At 42.8% G+C, this 18,346-nt stretch overlaps 1 long non-coding RNA gene across 2 annotated transcripts in view; it reads left to right on the top strand.

Annotated features, from left to right (window-relative positions):
• The first annotated feature begins 274 nt into the window (after positions 1 to 274).
• Positions 275 to 18,346, top strand: part of LOC311266464 — a 35,850-nt gene continuing 17,778 nt past the window's right edge. Inside the window, exon 1 of one of the 2 annotated variants that reach the window (XR_014623712.1) lies at positions 275 to 1,235. This is a non-coding gene — a long non-coding RNA (uncharacterized lncRNA). Of the gene's footprint in view, positions 1,236 to 1,427; positions 1,766 to 18,346 lie in introns of those variants that run through there. The other variant, XR_014623713.1, reaches the window with a different exon arrangement.

Here is an 18,346-nt window from a genome sequence, read left to right as displayed (position 1 = left end):
ATGTAACATACTTCAGTGACAAAGAGCGCTCAGGGGAGGAGGGGTGTGCATGGGTGAAGGTTTTGACGTCAAAACACATCAGATGTCGTTCAAATAAATAATGAGTCACTCGGAACAAAGTGTCAGGTCATTTCATTTTATTCATTTTATTTTTTACAAGTAAACCGCTCCATTTCCGGTGTGACTTTGGGCAACTTGTCTACAATGAAGCAGCTGACTGAAACCAGATGAGAGCGTCACCACAGGCACTAAAAGTGGAGCATGACCTCGAGAACAGTATAGAAAATATCACAATACATTGAAAAATAACGCAAAATACATGGAAATAAATCATAAATAAAAAGAAAGGGAGAGAAAAAATCAAAAGAAAAAAACAAAGAAGATAAAATCACAGAATAAATGAAGACTGCGATGGACTACAGAGTAGAAAAACTACGTTACGCAGCACACAACAACACAGCGCAGACTAGAAAACTTGCTGACTTCACATGAAGCCGCTGATTAAACGTGTCCAACTGAATCCAGCTGTCACGCCGTAATCACGCCCTGATGTGCAGCTTCACGTGATCGAACCCGGAGATCTCTGCACACAAACAATACAGGTTGTGTTTGACTTGACACATGTTAGTGAGGCGTCGTGGCGCGTCGCTGCCACCGGGGGTCGCAGCGCACTAACATGTTGCTGCTCGGGGAGGTAACATGAGAGGTGTGATGAACCTGGGATGTATATAGCCTCCTGAGCAGCATCGATAAAAGAGGGGAACACCTTGAGAGAGACGCAGACGAGCCGCCCCGGAGCCGCCGGAGCCGCGGCTGAGCGCGGCGCTGGGCGTTGTGTGGCGCATGTGGACGGGCGAGCCAGTCAGCACACCGCAGGAATGTGTGCAGTTACAGGCAAACACACATGCTCGGACATTACTCTGTGTAGTGCTCTTGGCCGTTTTCAAGTCCTCTTTCAGAATAATTGGAAATACGGGGCCACATTGCTGCGCCCCCCTGACGGAAACCTATAATTGGAGACTTGCCAGTGACGCGCTGAAAATAACCAGGTTACCACTTTGCACCGGTCCATTTTGGGGAGGGCCCAACACGAGGGCGCAGCACCATATATCAGCTCCTTCCAGCTGTTTGGGAATACCCTGCTCATAATATCGAGGCTGCAGCATGGCAGCAGGACCAGCGGGCTTCTTTCTCCCTCCGTCTCCCCACTCGTCTCTTCACAGAATGGATACTGGGTGAGTGAGGGTGCTGGGTGCGCACCGGGGATCTCTCGATGGGAAACGCAGAAGCTTTTTTTTTTTTTTTTTTTTTTTTTAAAGGAGGGAGGTGTGGGGTGGGAGGGAAGGAGGGGAGGGGGGGAGACTGGCACAAGCGGCGACACTGTTGCGTCTGCATGTTTTTCTCCTTGGACAGATGGGGGGAAAGATAGGCCGGGGGGGACTGTCCGACTTCTTCCAAGAGACAATTCGTTCCCCCCCCCCCTCCTCGCACCCCCCCCTCATAAAGGATAATCTTGCTAAATTTGGGATGCTTGCAACACCAGGCGATCAGATATGACTGGGGCGGTGGTGGTGCTGGTGGATGGACGGCGAAGTTCAACTTAGCTCGCAGACGCGATCTCCTGCAGGCAGCCAGACAGCCAACCAGACAGTCGGCGCTTTTTACGCAAAGTCCCCATATGGCTACGGGATGCTGACACCTGCCCGGTACGCAGGTAACAACAAGCGGGCAGCATCACCTTCTTCTCCAGGCAGCAGCTCAGCGGGTATGTATCGGCGTGGTCACAGAGAAAGCCTTAACATTCCTTCATTAGTACAAATCTCGTGGTCCAGAATCCATATAGATAAATCTCTTGAGTTTCCTCCACATAGAGTCCCCGGCGATGGGGCTGATGATGAGGAGGATGATGATGATAATGGTGTGTGTCAGAGGCTGGGTCTTTGCGGGCAAGGTGAGTCCTCAATTTGTTCAACTGGCCTACAAAGTCCCAGTTTCTGGCTCATGTGACCACCAAGTTATAGAAAATGCATTTCTAAAGAAAGAAGGGAACAGACGGGAAGTGTTGTGGAGAGTACAGGCAGGCCATCGCGACAAAATGGTGATATTTTAGGAGATTAAGTCTCACTAAGGTCAGTAGACGCATCGTTTAATACCGCTGATGCAAACAGTGATACGCAAAATAAATAAGGCCGCAGGTTTATTGTAGGAGCATCACGTTTCATTTAATTTATGAGCTATACAATGAATTGAAGTGCGAAAGAGGAAACAGCTGCAGGTACTTCACGGAAGGAAACGTACAGGTGTTTAAAATGAACTATTTGACAGCTCAGAGAGACAAACACTGAATGTCATTGCTTAATAATAGTGCTAAACCTTTCATTAGTCAAACTTGAACTTTATGGCCGTGTGACAGCGGAGCATGCTGCTCAAGAGTGTGACAGAAAACCAGAGCAGAGGTTGTTTCTATCTGATGCACACGATGATGAACAACTTTTCATATGCCACTCTTCTTCTGGAAAATAAACCTGGCTCTGCATTTCTCAGCTGGCCTCGTTCTGCTGCACAGCTCTCCATACATTGTTTTCAAAACAAATACACTTTTTTCCTGGCTTTTTATTTCCTCCTCGAGCCCAATCAAAACTAGGCCAAAAAAGAAAAAAAACAAAACAAATTAGTCAAAAGGAAAATCAGTTAAGTTATTGAATTAATCTCCCTTCTAAGAACACACATGATAAAAACTGAAATTGGCGGCGTTGCAAGCAAATCACTCATTTCCTGCTTTCGTTAAAACAAGCAATTTGATCCAGAGTTTAACCGTTTCTTGTCAAGCTCAAAGCTCGAACTCCGGATTAACGTATTGAAATGAATAAAACCAGACTGAGTGCCAGTGATCTATTATGTCAAACAAATGTGTCAAGTGGGAAAGAAGTTGTTTTGGAGGCCTGTTTCTATATCTGTCCTGACCCTAGCATGCCGTACATACCTCACTAATGAATTTAGCATCCTGACACTAGATGCTTTATGTAATTAATAGAGCTGAGGGCCATGGTTGCATCTCCTTGCTGCAAGTGACACATAGGTAAGACATTTGCTGAAGCATGGGATTTTTATTTTAAAAACACAAGACCTCGGTGATTATTAAAACGCGCCTAAAAACAGGCCCGTAAATGAAACTGTTGACATCATGGAGTTGTCACATTAATCTTTCTGTCAGTTTTATTTCTAAAAATGTTAAAACTTGATCATGAGTTATTTGTAGACTGTGTGTAACAGATCACTGGCAGGTCATTCGTTTTTTTACGAGCCTGCTATTTCTCATTACGTCTCTAATACGTTTTTGCGAGGAAAGTTGACACTTTGTCAAGCTCTAATTAAATTTCTTTTTTTTTCGGTTCAAGATGATATCCTTCTGCTAACTGATGTTAAATGTATAAAATATTCATAAAATACTTAAAGGTGCACTATGTAGTTTTGGAAAAGAAACTCAGAAAGGTAATATTTACAATATTGCTAAGATAATAATACAAACTCAGAAATATTTAATTTTCTCATAACCACAAGCTGTTCTCAGAGGAAAATAAGGTCCCCAAAACACCCGAAGCTAGAAAGGTGGCAGGGTCCGCCACATATAAACAAAATAAAACAGTATGAAATTGTGTTGTCCTTTAAGGTCGCTTTGTTTATACAGTAATGAAAACAAGAGAGTTTGTTTATTTTGTTTGTTTAAGCCTTAAAAAAACAGTCAGTGAAGATCTTTTTTGTAGTTATTAAAAATCCTTCCCAAAAACTACATACTGCACCTTTAAAATCAAATATAGAGAGAACAGGAAAGTGTTCGCAGTGCGCGCTCAGATGGGTCGAGATGCACTCAATTATCATTACTGATTCCCTCCAACGTAACCCACTAAAGCGTGATGACACATCACAGAAAGCAGATAAAAAGTGCTCCGGCCAAAAGCTCTCCATATATGCTGCAGGAGAGTCCGAGCCAGTGCGGGTATGAGAGCTGAGGGCCTAGTAAGGGAGGCTTGGTGGAATGGGCCTGGTTTGAATAAGCAGCATGGCTACGGGGAGCTCTGGGATAGTCACCAAGTGTGCTGATTAAAGTTGTGATATTAAACAGTGCTGGCTGCTGCCGCCTGCCAAGCCTCTCTCTCTCTGTGGCATTTCACATTGTTTAAAAGGCCCAATCGGACTCGTCTCGCCACTTGCTGCACAGCGTTGCTTACATCTTTTTATTTTCCACCGTGGCTGTCTCGTATTCTCTCCTCACACCGTTTGTGAGACTTACTTTAAAAAGGCTTTTCCGGGTTGACTCTGCTCTGGGTCGCTAGGTTCGTGTGATTGTGATTGTGAGCATCATATAGAAAACCTCTGCTCAGGCTTCAGATTGTGTTTACCTTTTCTGTGAAAGCTGAACTTCTAATGAACACACGGAGTGCTCCTTCTCGGAAATTGTGCTCTGAACTCATTCAACTCCCTTTAAAAACGTCACTGCAAAACCCAATAAACTTTGCCATTATAAATATACAATTCATAAAGACTGGATGGAAAGCACGCTCGCTTTTTTTCGTGAAATATATGACCCAGGCCCCCCTTTAAAGGTCAAACTTCAGACGCTGTGGTCACTCCAGGTTGTTCCTCAGCCACGGCTGAACAGATACTAAAGTTATGTACAAAATTGCACTCGGGGAGCCAGCGTAATGTTGTAGTTTGATCTCAAAAGTCTGGAATGAGACATAGAAAGATTAGGAAGGGAGGGAGGGAGAGAGAAAGAAAAGGCAGCAAGAAAAGTGAGGGACTTTTAGGGGCAGCTGTGTTTTATTAACCCAGTCATAATGCCCCTAAAAATCCTTATTGCTCTTGCAATGGTCAACAAATCTCCTGTTACAACATGTTGAGCGGCGTGCAGGCACTCACTTCAACAACCTGTCGCAATGCGGGGCCGCGTACAGATATCCTGCGTGTATTGGTTGCACAGGTTTAGTGTTTTAACTGTAGAAGTCACGGCGCTTATTGAATTGCAGATCACATGAATGGAAGGATCCAGGCCCACAGGGAGCTGCTGAAATCCAACAGTAACAACAGTAACCTTCGTCACAAGTTTCACAACACGTTTGCTGATGCAGATTAGCACAAAGTTGGAAATGTTAACAACTGTATCCGGGAGCTGCACTGGCTGAATGGAAAGCGTCTCTTTACTAACAATACCGATGTTTCCCTCTGGCAGACTCAAGAATTACGCCATCGTTGTATTTTCGCCCAAGTATTCGTAGTTTAAAATGCAGACAGGGGAGTCGACTCTCTATGTCCTTCTGTATTTTGACTTTGCAGTCGGGTGCCAAGGGACAGCTCGAGACACAGAGGCAGGTAGACTGACAAATAAGACAGGCTGGCAAATGGCAAAGGCAGGCCTAGAGAGTGTCAAGATACAGGCTGGCAGATGGAGGGTATAAAGACAGGTAAACAATGAGATGTCTTGACAAGGCAGCAACTGTACAGCGAGATTTAGAAAATGGCAACCAGGCAGACTGTAAGAGACAGAGAAAGAGATATGCAGTGATATAGGCAGATTGAAAGAGAGGGGAGCAGGCCGTGGAGGACTGAGATCCAGGCCTGGGTGTGGTGAGGTGGGCTGTCGTGGCTGGAGAGCGGGTGGTGTGGAGCAGAGCTTTCAATGTTGGTGAGTGAGTCATCGGAGGGAGGCTATTCTGTTGAGTTTCCCTGTGGGACGGCCGCCGCTGAAGGAAGGAAGGAAGAATCCTCTTCACGTCGAGGGAGAGAGAGAGAGAGAGAGACAGACAAGGGGAGAGGGAGTGAGGGAAAGTGTGGACGATGACTCAGGGCCATGAACCACATGGTGATTGAGGAGGGAGGGAGGAATTACTCATCAGAGCATGTGGAATCTCATACGGCTATCACAGGACTGACAGTGTGCTTCCCCCCATGGCTGCTGCTCAGCCGCCATCCAGCCGCCATCGCTGCCTCAGGCACCGGCCGAACGCCAGTCAGCCTCGCTTTTACCAACTGAGAACAGAGCAGAGGTGGGGTCAGGGTGAGCCAGGGGTCAGATTCACACACAGGGTTTAATAAAAAATCACATCAAAGCCAGTTCGGGCACCTTGGGGTATCATGAGGCACAAACTGACAATAAATGAGTTTTAAACTCTTTTATCAACGTCAGCACGACTTTTCCCCTCTCAAATGTCTCTCGGTCACCTGGCTTTCTGCAGCCTCTCTGCGACCGACGAGTGCATGTTGAAAATACTGCATCATTATCTGACAAAGCCATTTGAATTTCAGCAGAGGCTCTCTAACAGCCCTCCTGATAAGCATGTTTCAGCTTCATGTTCTGAGGGTCATTCTGGGTATAAGAGCAGTTTTGGCTCGGCTAAGTGGGGTAGCGACTACAGTTTCTAGAAACACCTGCGTGTGGGAGGCTAGACTGTTTTTAATCATGAATGAGATGCATTATCGAGGGTAAATATTGAGGTATTTGAAAGAGGAGGTTCACCTCACTCCCTGACTGATTATATTTACGTTTTAAATTACAGCAAGTCAGTGCAGGTCTCTCTGTTCTTGCTCCGAATTAGGCAATACTGTCAAAATACATAATCAGAGGAGCTTTTCTAAAAGGGGAACTGCTTAATGAAAATGCATCTAATGAACGGAGGGTGACAATTTAAGTCTGGTTGCTTCTTTTTATTCTCTGTCGCTCAGAGTACAAAACAGCTCTTTCATGGCTGCGTAAATCCATCTTTACAGTGATATATGTGCCACTACAGCAAGCCTGAGGATGACAAAGTTGTACTGAGTGATGACAAGACAGATAATAGAAATAGGTGAAAGGGCTACCAGCGCGACATGCACCACTGCTCCTCTTTATCTACTTGAGACTCCCTGGATGTGAGTGGTGTTGAATTAGGCGTTAACACAAAGCTCAAGGGAGGAGAGGGGAGCAGGACGTTTGTGTGACTGAACTCATTCACCCAGACTTCATGTGTCCTATACTCTTGTCAATAAGATTTCTGATGGACAACTTTTAATATTTGCATACACATCAAAAAAAGGTGGTGATGAGTACACCGTGGTGGCATGACTCAACAGGTGAAAGGGGCACACCCATAGCACTAGTTTAGGCCCCCCTCCTTCTTACCAGTGCCGGCACAGTCCCAGATCTCTCTCTAACACAGGTTGCCATTAGGGTGTGGGCTGACAGTGCTCCAACACCAGAAGAACCACTCAAATCCAGAGCAAATACTGCAGACAAAAGCGAGAGGGCGAGAAAAACTGGAGCAGACCTTGCCTGTGTGGATCTCTCCAGCTCCCCTCTTAAAAAACGAGAATGAACCCTCCTGACCTGCTTTTAGCCAATCAGCCTGTGAGAGCGGGCTTTGGTATGACTAGAGTAAACAGAGAGGAGGGTGATCGGCCATTACATATCTGTGATGGTGCGTCTTAGTAATACCTTAAATCAAAGTGATGCTGCTGTTGCTGTCCAATGCCTTTGTGGATCTTCTGGAGCTCGTCTAAACTTAGCCTAGTAAAAATGTGGAATGTTTACTATGTATCACTGAACTAAAATGGGTTCCACCACACAAACTAATGCTTATTTAGAGGTCAGTTGTTACTTTATATTCACACCTAATACATTCTCTGTGTCACTGCTAAGTAGCTAACTGAATTAACTCAGGAAGCTAACGTAAGCTTGCTAATAGACGACTCGTTTAGATTGACTATCGTCTGGACACTTGACAAAATGCTGTAAAAATGATCTAAACTCAAAAATTTCTCAAAAATAGCACAATATACATCTAATTACAAGTGTTACACCAATAAAGTTAGCCTGATTAGCGAAAGCAGCACGTTAGCAGAGCAGCAGCTTCAGTGCACAGTAGTGAGCGTAGGTCACCCTAACCCTTCAGTTAGAGTAACATAATGTGCTACTACCCATTAATTTTAACCTGCATGAATACTACTAAATCCAAAACACATGTATCAAATTACAAAGTGGTACCTACATTTAAAGGTGGTAAATGTCTATTTATTGTGTTGCAAAGATATATACTGAAGTTAGCATGCTAACCAGCAAGCCCCAACCATTTCCAATCTAAAGTTTCTGTGCTAGTGGTGTAAACACCAACACTCCCCCGGTTCTCCGAACTCCCAGTTTGGACAGCTAGTTGCGCGGCTAACTGAGCAAACGAGCTAATGGCAGCTGCAGTTAGTAGCAGTTAGCTGTTACTCCAGCGATATGCTGCCCCTTATTCGTTTTGAACATGAATTCGACAGGTGATCAATTCTTACATAGGCTCGTGCTGCAGCTTGTGAAATTACATTGTTTTCTGTTTACATAGCTGGTTGCTTTTGATCAGATAGGGTTTTAGACGTTTCCACAATCAATTTATACATCACTAAAGTCTTTACTCTTGAAGACATTTCTTTATTTTTAATAGTGCGACCCAGTTGATTAAAGCTCGAGCTAGCAGTCACTGGATTTACGAGGCTGGACCAACCGAGTCCTGGTCCTGTGAAACTATGTGATGTGAGAGATCCACTTACTGATTTCCGAATCAATAAACACAAACAAACTCTAGAGGACACAATTTCCAGTTTATCCTTTTGAAAAGGTCTGGCAGTATGAGCTGCAAAAGTAAACAAATAACCCCACAAGGCTGTGCTGCACACTGCGGCGAGTATAGGCGGCAGGTTTACACACAGGTCGGAACAAACATCACATACGACCCCCAGGCTTCAGCTATAGGAAACGCGTAACTTACATATATATCGAAACAATCTGTTTGGACTCATTGGTCAGTGCTTTGTACATACATATGTATACTCAGTCACACACTCTTGACCTCTCCTTAACTTTCTGTTTGCATTTCATATGGGATCTCAAACCTGCTCGCAGGTATTGCACTTCCCTGCATTCAGTTGAAGTTGGCAGCTGGGCCTCATCTTCCACTGTTAGTCTTTGTGATTATGTTTGCGTATACATAAGAAGAGTGTATACTCAGTGCTTAGTGTTGATGTACTGTATGTATTGTGTGAAACTATTTGTTATAGTATGAGGAGAAATGCAGGCCTCATAGCTAAGAGGTGCTCCAGTGCCTGAGCTTGAGTTCAGCCTAAATATTTTGAAAAGTCATTCCTCCTCCCTTCTCCTCCATCCCTTGCCAACTATAGACAGGGGCACGTCGGTTTCCAGTTGTTTTCTGGCTATTTGGGGTCAACGATGCATGTTGGCAGACCTCATCGGCACTTTCTCTTTGCATTGCAAAATTTGTTGGAGGCTGAACTCGGCTCAGCGCTTGTGTGCCCCAGTGTTGAGTAACAATGAGCTCCGCGGGGCGATTGGCAGATGCCTGTTTGATGCTGCAGATACAGTCATGCCCATTGTGTGGAGTCAGCAAGTGAAATGTGTGTGTGTGTTCATGTGTGTGTGTGTATAAGGGGTGAGGAAAAAGCGGCTGTTTGTTTTGGCAGAAAGATCATTTGCCAAAGAAGTGGTTCCACTGCCAAAACTCACCAAACAAACCTGCGGCAGTGAGTGTTTTATCTGTCCGACCTCTCCACCAGTAGTGATAATGGAAAGGTGGCCATTTTACTCCTCACACCCTCCTCTTCACTACTCTTTTGTGAGCTGACAGGGCTAATGGTGAACTGCGGTAGGCCTTTTTCAGTGTGGTGCTGCTTGTTTAAAATAAAAAGAGACGGCAGTGGAGGTAAGCTGCTGCTTCCCTAAACTTCCATGTAGCTTTTGAAGTTAACAAGGGGATGAAGTAAACAGTTTCAGCTAATCAGAGGCATGACAGAGCCTCATGGCTGCTCTGATCTTTTCTCTCGACTCGCTGTGGCTCACTTGAAGTCCCATTGTCTGGCTCGGGCTAACATCCTCCAGTCCAGAGGGCCTCTGTGCCAAGCTTGGCTCTAAGGTTATTACAGAAAGGGAAAACCCATCTTCCCAAAAACCTTCTTCCATTACAGAAAAGAGGTTTTCCGCTTCTATCGAAGCTGTCAATGGAAGTTATTCAAGCCACTTGGAAAACAACGATTTCTGCTTTTATTTTGGTCTTAATGTTGGCAAAATGTTCAGTCACGGGTACAGCATGATCCTACCCTAGTTGGTTTTCAGAAGAAAGGGGGATTTGTGTGTTTGTGCTTGTTTTAATACCCCTGATACTCTCGTTGGTGTTGTCTGCATGTATTGCTGATCTGCAGAGTACATGTGCAGCAGACAGGTCTGTGAAATATCAGAATCTGCATTGTGTTTTCAGTGTAACCTTTGAAACTGATGTGGACATGAATTAATTGGCTCTGTCCGTGGAATGTACCTTGTAAAGTGTTGAATGAGAAGCTGTTTCATGTTGGCACCAGAGTGATGGGAGCCACAGTGTGACAGGCAGGCCTGAGGCGACCTCAAGCCCAGCGACGTGCCTTCTCAGGACTTCCATCTCATTCCTTGGGTATTAGAAAAGCGGTGCTGCGCCCATCCGACTCCAAAACCAACAGTTTTGGAAATTTCACATCTGCATTTCATGACAATGTTATTTGACATTGTTTTATTTTTCCTCCTTTGCGCCTCTTGTGTTTTCTTGTTATGCTTGGCTGTTCTTGTCTCCGTGGTATAAAGGACGGGTTATTTCAGGCAGTGTTGATGTGTAAAATTATCACTACGCATGACATACAGTATGACTACATGCAGGAATAGCGTGTGCGTATGTTTTTTAATGTCAGATTGATGGTGACAAATTGCCCTCATCATGTCAGGTCACCACTTTTGACATTCCTATTAAGGTTTTTTTTTTTTGCATCTTGTTCATTCTTAACGTGAGCTTTTGGGAATTTTTCACTCTTTTACAAAGAGTGTCTCACGTCACTCAGTATTGACCATATTCACATAGCGGCCATTTTCTTCTGACGTCACGCTCAGGATGGGAAGCTCAAATGCTGGGATAATGATACGCCGCTGTTTTTTCTGGGCTGCAAGTCGTATAGACGTAGGGAATCTGACTAATTGTTATCATTTCACCTCTTCCTGATTGAACAGCGACCGAAAAATTTGATAACCCTTTAGCTAACGTTAGAGAACAGCTAACATTATCATTCAGCCACTTTCTTACTAACATTACCATTTGATTACATCCAATGTGTTTCACTTCCAGGCTTAAATAAATGCATCCTCTCTTATTGTGTAACACTGTCAAACAGAAACATTTGCAAGGAAGTGATTGAATAATAACGTAAGCTGAACTCTAACAGAAGGGGAACTGGTTATCAAATATGTTGTTTCATCTTGAAATATGGACCGACGTCCCTCCAGAATATCCTTATTCGTCATCTTTTCAGTTGCTGATCAGTCCGGGAGCAGTGAAATGGTAACAATTTGTAGGATTCTCTACGTTTATAGGACTTGCAACATGGAACACAGTTTGAGTCTCCCACCTGAGCAAAAGAGGAAAATGGCTGCAGTGTGATTATGGCCTTTTGCTGGCCCTGGCGCTGTTGTTCAAACTACAGATTGGATGCATTTTTGTCTCTACGGACAAAAAGACTAATGAAGTCGAGAGGAAAAAGCAGCCTCTCTCCCTCTTTCTTGGATCAAGAGAGGGGTAGCTCAACAAACTCAGACCAAACTGTAAAATTAGGCGATGCTGATCAAATAAGATCCAAGATTCTGTTACTGCATTGTCGAAACTGTTTTCAGAATGAAACATGTTTTAGTGTACTGTTTAGCTGTAATACGAGATGTTTTGTTACCAGTTGGCCGCCTTACTGTTTCCTGTTTCAAAACGGACGAGCCAAAACCAAGCACTGCCAGACTTGCTTTCCATCAGGCAGTGCATTCTGGTTGTAGTAGGTTTTCTACTTTTTCTGTTTTCTCTGGTAATTTAGCACAATTTAAAAAATATTTGCATACCGGTGGTGAAATACACAATACACAATCAGCCTCTTAGCTTAGCTTAGGGTTAAGAATGGAAACAAAACAAAACGGCTAGTCTGGCTCAGTCTAAAGTTAATTAAATCCGCCTACCAGTACCTCTAAAGGGGTGGAGGTGGGGTCCGAGGGTGATGGAGTTTGGAGGATGAACTCGGCTTAACTTTGTCAGTGCACCCAAATTCCCCTTATCACAACCCCACTCCCTTTCCACCCATCCATCCATTTTAACCTGCTCTAGTGCAGTGTGCAAAGCTAACATAGTCTGTATCTAAAAAGCTATTAATGAAGCAGAGTGACTTCTTTATTATCTGAAATGTCAAAAGCTTGAATAATCACACTTTTATACACTAAACAGTCCCTCCGGGAATAATTAACAAAAATTCACCCATTCCTCTTGTGAGAGTGTGCGGTTTCGTCTGAAGAGAAACAGAGACAGCGACTCTCACAGAAAACAATCCAATTCAGAGCCATCACAACAAGCACAGGTCGACTAAAATCAAACCAGGAACTGAACAGACTTAATTTTAAAAGCGTTAATGTCTTAGGATTATCAGTCTTCTGAAGTTGGCTTCTCGAGCAGGGCTTCCTTCCAGACTGTGTATAAACCTCACCAGGCTTTACCAACTGAAATGCGAGCCAGTCATTTGTAACTTCATATCTAAACTTAACCATCAACTTTATGATCCCTGAAACTGACCTCCTGATTAACCTCGGAGTTGCATTTGACACACACAGTGTCATAGAATGATCTGATTACATTTTGGTATTGCTTGCGTTTTATATTGTATATATTTTAAACCTTTAACCATATAAAATGAGTTAGTGGAGCACCCGAAGCTCCTTTTCATTCCCTACGCCCCACATCTGTTGGGTTGGGCCATCACTGGGCTGATACTGTATCCTGAAGCCTGACCTCGGCATACATGCATGAGGCATCGGCAGAAACATCTGAAGACGATTTATACACTTATTGGAACAAATACATATGTATTACCAGTGAGTTCTGTCAGATTTTTTTTAAAACTCTTTCATCATTTTTAAAGATTATCTCAATTTATTGCAAAATAAGCCAAAAAGGGTAATAAAAAAGCTCTCAGTTTCTTAGGAAAGTATCCGCAGATTAACTTATTTTTGGCTGCAAACATCACAGTCTCTGCAAGCTTTCGGTCGGAGTAAAGAAAGTGCTGAGGAGAATCAGCAATTTGATGATTTATTTCAATTTGGAGAAAAGCGATTTTTCCATGTGTTGTTTTCGTTCGCCTGCTGAGGTGTTGCTATCCAACTTGTGGCTGTCGGCAATTACCACGCAGAAAGATTTGTGATGCAGCTTTGGGCGCGTCCTTTGTTCTTTGTGAGCGAAAGAGGAGCAATTACATGAAGAGGAGCACACGCATTTCCAGCATGCAAAGCCAGGGCTATGATCTAAGATCATATTGTCAGGATATATAGATTGTTTTGTATGGAGCTACGGCTCAATTGAACGTGATACTCGGTTCAATGAATGCAACAGAGTCTGGCCTGTGACTCCAAGGACTGCATTTCAGAAATGCTGTTATAGTTAAGGTGGATGGGTCGTGCACCAAGCCTCAAGAATCCTTAACCAAAAGAGCAACTCATTAAAGTTTTGGAAATGTGGGGCACTTGTTTTATTTTTTGACTTTTCTCTCAGTCCCTAGCTCATGTTGCAGGCAATTAGGTAGGCAAACATCAAATTTGTATGTTGGCTGCAAATCTAGGGGCCAACAGTATTTCATCCTGACTATGTTACATTGCGAGGACTTATTTGGGTAGACTTTGGCAAGGCGCTGCAACACTGCTGCAGATACTAATATCTTTAGTGTCACTTCGGGAGCCATTTCAACTCCAACCTGATCCACTCTCGGCTGTCAAAGCCAGCGGGGGCTGTGTGAAAATCTCTTACCGGCCTCAACCAAACTTTGCTCTCTTCAGCTGCTAACCATGTCTTTGTGTGATCTGCCTGGCTCGGACTCAGAGGGACGTGTTGTGTTGCAGGCATCAAGACAATTAAGCAGTCACAGTCTTGTTTTTCTGGAAGTTAATTGTATTAGTGAGATCTTTCTTTATTCTCACCTCTTTTGTTTTTTTTTCTTACTGGCAACTGTCAGAAAGCTCGGGAGTGGGTGTAAATAAGACATGCATGCTTAATTATTTTTTTTGAAGGTGCAGTATGTAGTTTTCGGGAAGACATTTTTGTCAGAAGCTAAAGATTTTCATTGACTGATTTTTTTTTTATGCCTAAACAAACTGACCTTAAAGGACAACACCATTTCAGACTGTTTTACGTTGTTTATATTTCTTCCAGCAGTGTTCTGGGGACCTTATTTTCTCCTGAAAACAGCTTGTTTATTCAGTTATGGAAAAGATGAATATTTCTGAGTTTGTACTATTACCTCATCAACATTGTAAATATAAAAATTCTGAGTTTGAATGTCTTCTCCAAAACTACATGGTGCCCCTTTAAGCAATGCCGTTCTGCCTTTTTAACTGAATGTCAAGGCAGTGAAATTGCTTAATTAAGTTGCCTGTTAACACAAAGAGACCGGCAGTGACATTTGTTGTTCTGTCAGACAGATCTTATCTGTTTAATTTCATACTTTCTGTGAACAAGTCCAAAACATCTGCAACCCAAGGTTGAGATTTCACCTCCTGAACTCGCTTGTCAAACAGATTAACATCTGACTTCGACTTGCCAAAAGGTTATAATGAGTCCACATTAAATACTGATAGTCAGTCAGTGATATGTGTAATGCTGGAAAGTAAGACAGGAGAAAAAAAAGAAGTAAGGAATGGTCTTCTACTTTCAGATTTACAGCCATGGGGTCACCAGTGGAAGTGGAGCTGGAGCAGAGTGGTGCAGAGCTCTCCTCCTCCTCCTCCTCCTCCTCCCTCCCGGCCTCCTTCGCCTCCTCTGCTCCCACCCATTTTTTTTTTTTTAACTCACTGTTACTGTATATGGGTCATACTGCGATTGTGTGTACAGGCTGGTAAATATGTTCTCTTTTCCAGTGAGCATATGGAAATAAGTACTCAAACCTTTACCTTTAAGTACAAGTGGCCACACAGTGGAACAGTGCTGCATTTAAAGTAAAGGTCATGCTTTTAAACTTACTGTACTTACGTAAATGTATGTAAGTGTTACATCAAGCGTACTTGTGGGTCAAAAGGGCACTCGTTGCGAAAGTCGATGCCTTTCAGAATTGATTCTTTAACCAGTAAGATGCTTTTCTAGTGTTTTAGCTGGTCTAACAACACAGTGTAGATGTAGATCGACTCAAACGCTGCGTCACGTTTTACCTCTAAATCTTTTTTTCTCTCTAACCTCACACTAAAGACTTGTGGCGGGATTGAAAAGTACTTTGAAGTGCTCAAAACTGGCTATGAGCTTGAGAAACTGTACTCTGTTACGCTCTACTTCTGCTCTTTTCACATCTGTTATCTGTGTGTGTCTATGCATGAATAAGCCTTAAACCCTATGCAATCATTTACACTACAGAATCCATACAGTACAGTTTGCTTGAGGATTTTTTTCACGTGGTGCAGTTCCTCCCCGAAGTGCATGTCGCAATACAAGGACAATGCAGTGGTTATGGCAATATAGCAATTTACTTGGGGGGAAAAAATAAAACAAAACTAAGATTATTTTAAGTTTTTGCAGCTCTGCTACAGTAAAATTAATCACAGTGCTAGTTGACATTTATAATCACTAGTATGCGATATTCTTTTACTAAAAATAATCCGTGAAGCATGACAACTTTTCTGTGAAGCTGCAACAAAACATATTGGGTTTCATTAGTCACAGAAATACTGAATAAATGATTCAGTGTTTGCAGTGACATGTGTGTGACTAAGTGCGTGTTTGTTCCCACTAGTCTACCTGCCCTCTCTATGAGAAGTCACCACGATCTCAGTCCAAGCAGGAAGGCAGGATGTTTTTGATGAAGCAGTGGGCTTAATTTAGGTCCAAGCATTCTCAGTATCTGTCACCTAACTCCCAACGATCTCAACACACATTACAGGAGGTGTTTGTGTGTGTGCGCTCATGTTTATCCAGGCAGGCGGGTTATAAATTCAAGAAATGTACACCGACACTTTGCCGTGCTACAAAGACTAAAATATCTCCCAAAAGTGAAGATATGCACGTCCTCTTTTTGACTTGCTTAATGATATTAATTGCATCTTTACAACAGACTATTGTGCTATAGTGTTTCTTTCATATGATTTTATTATGAATTATTAATGCTAGCTATTAAAAAAATAATCCCATTAACCCTGCCAAACACTGCAAATCTTGATTTCTTCTTCTAAAGGAATTGGCTTAGTTACAGCTCCTGCTTGGCCATAAAATAACCAAACAGGCGAGTGCTTTTCCAGCAAACCAGCAAAAAGCAAAAGACAAATGCCAACAACCTCTGCCAAAGACTTCAGCTTGCACCCACTGTTCTCTTACCCGTACATAGAGAAAAATTTTCTGCCTACTTCTTTGAATTACAGAATTTTTATGCCTCTATGAAAATATTTTATTCACAACACTTACGGATGAGCAAAGTCTGTTGAAAAGCAGCTACATGCGGTCTAATGTAATTAACATGAACTTACATTTTCTAGCCCTCCCTCTCCCTCTCTAAGACCGAGGTGTAATCCGTGTTTGATGAGCACATGCATAAGTTGAAAGGGGCAATGTGGTTTTTGAAAAGGGAGAATCTGGTGACCTCCAGCTTGTCGTCGTTTTAATGTTGCATTAAATGAACGTGCTCGGACTCGTCAAGTGACCGAGCAGGGTGCAGAGAGGAGAGGCGTGTGGTCGTCATGCATCTGTAACGAGTGGAAAGAAAGGAAGACCACACAGCAGCTTGGTCAGATCAGGTTGTCAGAGACCATATTTAAAATCTGGGTCAGAGTCCAAGCCGTAACCTCTCTCTATCACTCACCGTTGCTCTACACTCCCTCCTCTGCACCCCATTTCTCCTTCATCTCATCCCACTAACCCTCTTTTGTCTTTACTCCTTCTCCACACAGCTTCTTCTCCTTTATTTCACTCCCTCCTCCTGTTTTCTCTCCTCCTTCTCGTCTTTCTCTCTCTCCATATGTGCTGCCTGGCATGCGCTGCCTGAGCCGTCAGCAGGGCAGCAGCTTTGCTGTCTGCCTGTGTTGCGTTTTACAGACGGCATCTTCAGATTAAGATCATGTTAGCTGGGTTGTAAATGAATAAGATGGAACATGTAATAACAATATAAAAGTGTCACTTTAATCTTAAATTGTGCAGAATACTATGGTGGATTTTTAACCATTTCAGTTCTCCCGGGAGGAATTAGGCAAATTGTAGGCGTGCTGAATGAACAGCCATATGATTCATACGCAGGTCCAGTGGCAGCCAGATAAGTTATGAGGGTTACAATAAGCCTATTCAGTTCTACTTCATTACAGTTAACAACAAACAGGCGCAGCACTTGCACATGACCTAAAACTCAGTTACTTACTATATATACTATGCTAAACAAGTCAAGACAAAAAAAATCATAAAGTAGTAATAAGCTTTATTTTTAAGATATACTCAAACATTTAGGCTTACACAATGAATATCAGTTCCATCTCTGAATCTCTCTCTCTGTCATGGGGAAAAGTTTGCCTCTCTTAAGAGGAAGTATCGAACTTCCATCAGCATTTATTGGTAAAATGTAAAACGTTCCTATGCACAGCTTTTGGTAACACTTCAGAAGGAGTTACTATGGAGCGAGCGAGAGATGAATCAGGAACGACTCGATAATTAATGAACTGTGAAAGAGTAATTCTTGAATAACTTGTGATTAGAGAACTTTATAGATAATGATGAGTTACTAGAGAGCGGACTGGTAGATACTATATTAACGAATCATTAGGTAATGATTAGTTCATAAATATTTGTGAATTCACAAACGGACCACTTTCTTCATGAGTTGTTACTGATTAACCTGAACCAGCTGCTGAGAGACAGTAAGTGGTGACAACTCATTAATTACTAATTACTTAATCATTAGTTACTCTTTTTGTGTACTTCGAGTAAAGTGATACATGATACTGAGTAGATACCAGGTAGACTCATTAATTACTGATTACTTAATCGCTTCACTTGAGGGGGTACAAAAAAGTAACAAGAGTAAACAGATGTTTTACTCATTAACGAATCGTTCCTGATTCTTCCTTACTTTCAGACATGAGGGAGAGACAGAGGCATGTCAAACCCCTGATCCTGGTCTAACAGCATACATGTTTATTTGACAAAGTGCTGGAGTTTTCCTTTAATCCATGAAATTGTAATTTAAATACTAGGGTCCTTCACATGCATATGCTTTTGAGAAATGCTCCTCGAAAACCATTAAAGAGCCAGCGATGGAGTTTGATTTA

This window comes from Pagrus pagrus, assembly GCF_965226575.1.
Source record: "Pagrus pagrus genome assembly, chromosome: 2".
NCBI lineage: Eukaryota > Metazoa > Chordata > Actinopteri > Spariformes > Sparidae > Pagrus > Pagrus pagrus.
The sequence above is the reverse complement of the archived record's forward strand: the minus strand, read 5'-3'. Positions and strand labels throughout refer to the sequence as shown.